This window comes from Trachymyrmex septentrionalis, unplaced genomic scaffold, assembly GCF_001594115.1.
Source record: "Trachymyrmex septentrionalis isolate Tsep2-gDNA-1 unplaced genomic scaffold, Tsep1.0 scaffold6, whole genome shotgun sequence".
Classification (NCBI taxonomy): Eukaryota; Metazoa; Arthropoda; class Insecta; order Hymenoptera; family Formicidae; genus Trachymyrmex; species Trachymyrmex septentrionalis.
The window spans coordinates 3,028,441-3,037,059 of NW_017305778.1; the positions used below are offsets into that span (position 1 = coordinate 3,028,441).

The 8,619-nt window shown below is 32.1% G+C and overlaps 1 protein-coding gene across 1 annotated transcript in view; it reads left to right on the forward strand.

Annotated features, from left to right (window-relative positions):
• The window catches only part of LOC108752284 (microtubule-associated protein futsch), a 53,943-nt gene that overhangs the window by 23,651 nt on the left and 21,673 nt on the right, over nucleotides 1-8,619 (forward strand). The gene's annotated exons all lie outside the window — the stretch shown is intronic.

The following is an 8,619-nucleotide window of genomic DNA, read 5'->3' on the forward strand; positions in this document are numbered from 1 at the left end:
TCGATCGTACATACATGCGATAGATTTTTGACCGAAAGAATTCCGCGATATATATACGTCAATACGTGTTTATCACAGTCTATCGTGCGAGAGATAAATATCTGTTATGTGATTGATAAATGCACGATACGAGATTAATCACGATTGTACTACTTAAAGCCGCCTCGACGATGCCGTCAACGATCCACCTGATGCGACAACAATCCTCTCTTCACTGACGCGACAGTACTAACGGACTGACGGTAGTACTTTAGCGAATATGTGGCAACTTCACTTCGCTATCACGCGGTTAATTTAAATTTAACACGCGCAATATATGTGCGTATTTCGAATCGAATACGTGTAAATCCTGCGGAATACTTGAATTATTTTGATATTATATATCGCAAGCTGCTTTTTATTACGCAAATTCTCTGATCCTGGCGATCCGTGCATTTTTCTATTCGTTTTAAATCTAAAAATAGAAAAAATCGTGTTTAAATCAAGGGAGAAATTCAAGTCGCGATGCGATTCTAACGTGAAAGGAGTAAAACACTGTTGCAAATAAAAAATATATGTAATTTAAAAACGAGTTAAAAAAAAGGGGGCCACGATACAAAAAAATATTACGTATAGACAAATTGATAGATAAAAATGTTTTAATAAGATACAAAATGTCTTAATAAGATGAAATGTATATATTATAATAAAAGTGTCTTAATTAATTATTATGAACTTTAATAACATGTCGGCTAACAGACGTTTCGGTCACGATCGGATCATTATCAATGTTTACAAAATTTGTCAAAGACGATAAAAACATAACATAAAGTCGATCGATGAAAATTGAAATATACTTTGCATTGTATAACTATATACAACTGTTGGTATCAATAATTGAGATAAATTATTAATCTTCGTCTTGTTAATTAAAATGAACAGTAACATAACTACAATACATACATTAAAATTTGTCAAAACAGTAAAAACTTAGCATATGGTCGGTCGATGAAAAAAGTATACTTCGGAATGTCAAACCATCTAGTCATTGGTATCAATAATTAAAAAGAATCTTCGTCTTGTTGATTAAATTGTACAGAAAAAGAACGTCGGTATACTATTATGTAATTTTAATATATTTTATAATCTATAATTTTCTATTTCTTGATTTCTATTGTATACGTGCAATTAAATCGCGCGAAATATCTGTTCTGATATTTCCGTCGTTCTGATACACAAATCGCGGAACGATTAATCTTTTCAAAATAGGAAAGCCACTCGGAAAACTATTATAATAACGCTGAAATAGTAAATTTATTTGCATTGCTTGAAAAATCTCAAAAAATTTTTACATTTAAAACAAAATAAGTATGTAAAGCGACGTATGTCAACTAGTGTAAAAAATGTCGACTGTGTCTCCTAAAAGTTCGCCTAAAAGGAAAGCAGCCTTTAAAAATAAACTCTCGTTCTCTAAAGACTAATCTCGCGGGTTGATAATAATTGCTAATTACTCGTAAGGAAGTCTTGAGAAGTTATAGAGAAGAATAACGCAGAGCCAGCTCATGATGGACGCTGTCTGTCGCTCGAGTATCGCCGTGCAACTGACAATACTGCGCGGCGCTGCGTCCTTTTTGTGTACTTACGCGTAACAAACGCCCCTGCGGCACAGTAAACATCAAGATCGTACACAAGTCAGTTTTATTTAAAGATTTACACCCGCCAAATATTTAACTTATCGCGTAATGAGTGTTCGCGTAATGCATTTCTTATATTTATTACAAATGAATTTTCAATACACGATGACTGTATTGAGGTTTCTCATTACGAATACCTCGATTGAACGATTCGTGTATCATCCCGCGTTGTCAATTTCAAAGTAATGGTCGAATTATATTTACTAAATCGAAACTTTAAAATGCAACACGTGATTCATTTGAATGCAAGTGTTATTAAAGTTTCTGTTCATTCACCATTGTTATTTTAGATTGTGACGTTAGAAACGAAAAAAACATACAATAAAAGCTTTTGCCAATTATATTTGAATGCTTTTTATAAAATATTTCTATTTAATAAAATAATATATTTGTAATATAATAGATTTATAAAATATATTGAAACTTTCTTATTTCGGGAAAAAAACTAAATCATATTTTTTCTATATATTATTAATTCGATATAATCTGTCATAATGAATATAATTTATTTCTTGATTATTTATTAATATTTCTTGACACATAATTTATTTTCAAAAATATGGTTATTTATTAATTATTGAAACAAAAGGAAAATTTTTGACATAATTATACAAATCAAATCTATCGATTGTAAATTTTATTGAAATAGATTTTCACATTGATATGTTTTTATTATGTATTTTCTTTTCTGATGTCACAATCTGAGAAAGTAGTAGTAAGTTAACAAGAGCTTTAAGGAAATAATTTTTAAATAATAAAATAGAAAAACTCATAAAATATGTTGGAAACTACAAGTACAAGTTCATGCACGAATGATGGAGCGCACAAATATAAAAATACATATAAGTAAGAAAATATAATAATATAAAAGATTTAATTTACGTTTTGACTCATTCTTCGAGCCATCTTCAAAATATTTACTACTGATGTTCAGAAATTACGTTATTGTCGATCAAGAGACAAAGAACTTCCTGCACATATATAAAGAATGATTATTGCTTAATTGCTTAAATAATCGTGAAACAATATTTGTATGATCAATTCATATAACTAATACTTTTCGCATTCTTCACTTTCTTTCTTTCGAACTCCCGAATATATATTTATTTTATTTTAAATAAAAAATTTAATTTTTTTTAATTTTAGAGATTTCAAGCAACGCGAAATTTATACTTTTTTTTATTCTGATATTTTTATGTTAAGAAAATAAATCGCGTGAAATGTTTCTCTAGTTAAGATTTTTCAAGTTCAATAGAGAGATTTTAGTGTTTTTTTAGCAATTGTAAATGTTTTATTTAAATCAGTTTTGATAAATAAGCTGTTATCGTATATTTTGTACTTGATTTTTTGTTCAAAATTACGTTTTGATCAATTGTTATTTTCAAGGACTTAACGGAAACATTATTGTTTTAGTTAAAATGTTTATTTAATGAATGTTTCGTGTTTCTAATGGATAAAAAAGTTGAATTAAAAAACGGTATGCGATCTAAATTTATTTTTTGATAAATTTAAATCGCATTTATTTATTGATTTAATTAAATTTATTGATTTATTAAAAATTACAGTTTGATTATTTTCGAGATGTAACAAAATAAAAGAAAAATAATAATAACGAATTAATTTTTATTAATATTTTTCTGATCAAATTAAAGATAAACTTTATTTCATGTATGAATCATATATGCATCTTTCTTAAGAATTAATTATTAAAATTTGAGGAACAGAACTCAAATTATGTTCAAATTGTAAGATAAATTTTGTTTAAGTTTCTTCTCTCTCTCAATCAAATCACACTTAGTAATACGATGTTACATTAAATTTCTTCTCAACATTGATTAAGCTATATCACATTTTAAGACTAATTTCATCTAAGTTTATCAGCAAAGAACACATATAAGAAACACATATAAGAAATTAAATTTTTTTAGTGATGTAGATATTACATCAACACAAAAATGTTAATTTTAATTTGCATGTCTTAGAAAGTCCATTAAACGTCTTCAAGTTAAAATTAAAATTTTATTTTTTATACTGTAGGCATAACATTATTTTTTACCGAAATTTATAATATGCAGAGTAAAAAGGTTAAGGATATAGAAGGACTGATTTAATACTATACTTCTACTTATGAGACAAGAACATAAGTGAGGTTTTCTAGCCAGGTACTCAAAGAATTGAGAGCTCGGATGCATCACGGCTGCATAATTTACGAAGTGGCTTGTACGATGATAATTATCCGCGACCCTAATACATGACTACGTTAATTAACGTTTACAGAGAAACTAGATAGAGGGTGTATGTCGGAAAACTGCCATATGATATAATACGCCCGGGCAAAATTACGATAAATTCTACCTCTGTTTTGCATACTCATAAATTTCTAAATTTGAAATTACGTTAAATGAATATACCTGTTATAAATTACGAACCACTACGGCGTTCATTAAAACGCAATCAGCCGACACAAGCGCGGTTCGGGCGAAATTAAATTTCGTTATTCCATCTTGTTTCAAACTCTCGCTCTCAGATTCACGTTTTCGTTTGATTTTTTTTTTTTTTCATGTGTCATACGAAGCACCCGGTCGTTATTTCGCGAGATAAGAACGAGAGGCACATTTGGCCGACAACGACCGTTTTACACTTTCGGCGTGCGTGCATGTAACTGAATATAGTGTATCTAATTTTATCATGGCATTCGCCACGGCAGTTCGCTCTCTCACTATCGTACTCTACGAGTCAGCCGTGAGACTTCGCCTCTCGACTACCTCGTTCTTGAACCTGACCCCGAGACCAATACATGTATAGTGTCAATAAGTGCCGGAAAGATAGTAGAGAAACGCTTCTGATTGATTTACGATCTCTTAACAGTAACAGGACAATTTCTAACTGTAAGCTGCGATGCCGTTTATTTTGATTAGGAAGTCTAATTAAATTTAGAAATTTATTTACATTCTGATATGATATTTGCTTGGCACTTTCTTGAATTTTAGTTAATTATTACAATAAATTAACTTTTTCTTTATCTCTTTCTTTTTTCATCATTTTTACTGGTTCCGTACTGAATTATTTTATCAAGAATATTTACATTTGTTTTTTGTTATCCATTAAATTGTTTTAAATATAATATATAAATCTTTTTTTAATACATCGATCTACAAGTATATTATTATTGATCTATCTCTTTAAGCTTTCATTTGCTTGACAATTCTCCGTCAAATTCGTATAAATTACGATAGCACGTAACAAACTTCTCTCTCAATGTCTATATTCCTCCGAATATTTGTCCAAAGCTAACACATAAATGCTCCTGAACTTACTTCTAATTCTGTTATAGAAAGGCAAAGAATTCGTTAGATTCCAATTTAATTATCCGATTGAAACTTCAACAATGGTTATTCGTAGCCAACAGATATTAAGAGAAAATTTTCTCGCTATATATTTATATGTATATATTATGATTATGAAAACAATCATCTGAGATATTTTTACTCCAGTGGCAAAAAAATGTGATTTGTAATAGAATATTGTTTTGTATGAATATTATTTAATATTCATTTTTTATAATAACTATTCTGTAAAACTTTTAGAGTGAATTTTGCTGAAGAATAAAATTTCATTTTTAAAGATTGAAAATTGAGCTAAATACTTTTTTAGACTAGTTTTTTTACTCTTAAAAGTTTAGAGTGAGATTCTGAAAAATTAGAGAATATTCTTTATGAACTTTTAAATATGCAAATATCGAAATCCATAATACAAAAATGTTGTATTAATTAAAATCTTTTAAATAGTTTATATTAATTGAAATTGTTAAAAATTACTGCCATAACAAGCTATTTAATATGCTTATTTCGTTTAAAATTGGTTTGGTTCCTATTTTCTATTTGCTTTTTTCAGAAAATTAAATAAATCCCTATCCATAATTCTCAAATACTAATAAATCAGAAAATAATCAATAATATACAATATCTTGTATAATAATAGTGATTTTAATTTGAGTATAAAAGGGTGAGCAAAGAGTTCTGTAAAAAAAAAATCAGGTAATTACTCCTGGAATAAATATATTTTTTGTACAGCAGTGAAACGTTGAACTTAACGAAATTACGTATTATTAGAGCTTTAATCCCTGATCGCTTACGAGGCCGTAAAGTTTAATCGCGAGCAACAGTGCGTACGTGCGTACATAAGCGATCTGCGCAACGTGGTTGTGCCCTAAGTGTGGACAAGTGCAGACCTCGTGAAGCCAAAGCAATTCAGATACGCTTGAACTACAAACGGGTCACGTTACCTGGGAATCACGGTTCATCGCACATTCATCTCTCCGCCCTCGTTGCCACCCTGGCTCTCCGACAGTGTTGACTTTGCGCGAAATGAACTCGGTATACATCAGCGAACAAATCTGAAGGCGATGCCATGGCGGGGAAGTAAGCTCGTTCTTCACCAAAATATCTCCGTTATGATTGTCTGCATCCGTTCAAACTCCAACAAATTCATTGGATTCTCCAACTCGTAAGAATGTTTCCAACGTAGAAATTCGATTCTTATCTGGACTATTTGACCTAAAACATTCCTTAAAAAATGATAACGTCACAAAAAAGAAATGTCATCATTGTATTAAAACTCACGTGGAACGACTGAAGGGAGGTCCTATTCGTAGAATGACATTGCGTTCTGATGTGCGCTTGGTACAGACATGTTTCCGGCCGTTCCTGTCGTCATAAATGCACACAATCCCCGCGTTCTCCGTCACATTTGTTGGAGGAAAATGCCAACGCCAACGCGTCTCGCTCTCTTCCGCTTCCTTCATTAATCATCTTGGCGGAACCGGGATTTTTTGTGCGTCTCGCGAGCCTGATGCTAAGTAGGTATTTGAAAGGTAGACTGCGAAAGGAGAGGGAACGGAGTGGCATCGCGAGCGAGTTCCGCAATAGAGAGGCGCATAATCTAAACGGTGGGCGAGTCTCTCTTTCTTTCTCTCTCTCTCTCTCTCTCTCTCTCTCTCTCCTCTCTCTTCCTCTTTCTTTCTCGCGATACACATCCTGTCATGCGTGTCTAGACAAGCGAACTTGCCTGCTTGCCACACCATTTCTGTTCGATGCAATTATGAAAATCCACGTGCTTTGACCCCACCCGTGAGTCATCGCATTCAATTTCGAAGACACGTCGGCCGGCGAAGAAGTGGTGACCGGTGCTGGCAATGCGATATAATCGGCGTGCGCATTAAATCGTCGACGCAAAGTACATGCTTTATCAGTTTGGTTTATGGGTCGGTTGGATTGGCGTACCAGCGCATTTGCGCCTCGACCGTTTATCCCGATGGACGGCAATTTCTGCTGAATAATGTAACGCGGAATAAATCGGTCACGTCGCAAATGCGATGCAATCTCTATAATTTAAAGTTATTAAATGCGACGACGCATTTCGAATTGTCCAGGTGTACAAATTTGCGTCTCACAAGTGGATGTTTCATCGCGTGAATATTATTATTTTATTCGACACTTGACATACAAATGTGTGTGTGTGTGTGTGTGTGTGTGTGTGTGTGTGATTTCGATATTATTTTTTGATTTATCTTTTGTTTTGTCTTTCCCGCATGATTGTATTGTTAATTAAAATTTCATATTCGAAATGCCCAATAGAAAATGTTTACCAGGAGCTACAGTGATACAAAAGGTTAACAGAATGAAAATATGTTTTTCTCTCCGAGTTATCAAATATGATTTTTAAATATTTCACATATCACGTGCGCACGGTATTGCGTAAAATATTGGCCGAGATGGAGAATACCACGATTTTTCATACCGCGCACTCGTCATATTCCTGCTACATTTAGCTGGTTTATTATTTTAATTCTGCAAACTTTGTACCTATCTGCGCCTACGTTCGAAATATGCACAGAATATCGCGAGAAAATGCCATAAATTAATGTAATTTGCATTTCTAACGTTTCATGATATGAGAATGTTTAAGAAGAAAAAAGATCGAGTAAAATAAAGAAAATAGGAGAAAGGTTACAAAAGTGTTACAAAAGTGAGATATCATCAATTAAAAAATTTCATGTACTTCATAATTCCGAAATATAGTCTCTTTCGATAAGATGTCTCCTCCATTACGTCTCTTCTTTTACGGCGACCTTTCGGAGCAAAAAAAAAACACCTCTGTCACTTCCACTCTCAATCCTTGATCCAGGTCTTCGCCCTTGTCTTGGAAATATAAATAGCAACGAGTGTGTCGAGCTAGGTCGATCTCTATGCTCCCTCTGCCGAGGTCGTGCACTGCATTTCTGAATATCCGTTACTATTTTCCTCTCTTCTCCTTTTCCTCCTCCTCCCGGATCTACTTTCGGCCTGTCAAACTCCGCACTCGATCAAAGGCCCTTATAATACACGGAACTTACATACACTTACATATTAGATATCAATAAAATCGACATGTACTACACAATTGTATCGTATTATTATATCGTATTAAATCCGAACAAAATTTACCCTGTATACGTAAAAATAAAATTATCGCGAAGAAAAATTTGTTATTTTCATCTTTATCATTTCCAAAATAATTATTTATTTCTGAAACTGAGCATGTAATATCTGTATAATGAAATGCGTAATGAATTATCTATATTGAAATCCAAACTGAAATAATGGGTCATTATCGACCTCTTCTTTGACATTTCTTCCTGAGAGATTAATCGAGAACGATGTCAACGATTTGCCTAGAAAACTTTTTGACCCTCTTACATTACAAAGACGCTTTACGTCCTCTTATATTTCAGTTTAATCGATATTTTCAAGATATTGGAACATTGGCGCATGTTTATATTTATAGTGGACGATGTTCCATTAAAATTATTTTTGCCGTTGGTATGTGTAGCTTCTTTTTCTTATCTAAAATTTTTATAATAAAAATTTAGATGCATTTTATAAATAAAAAAAAAAAAAAAAAAAAA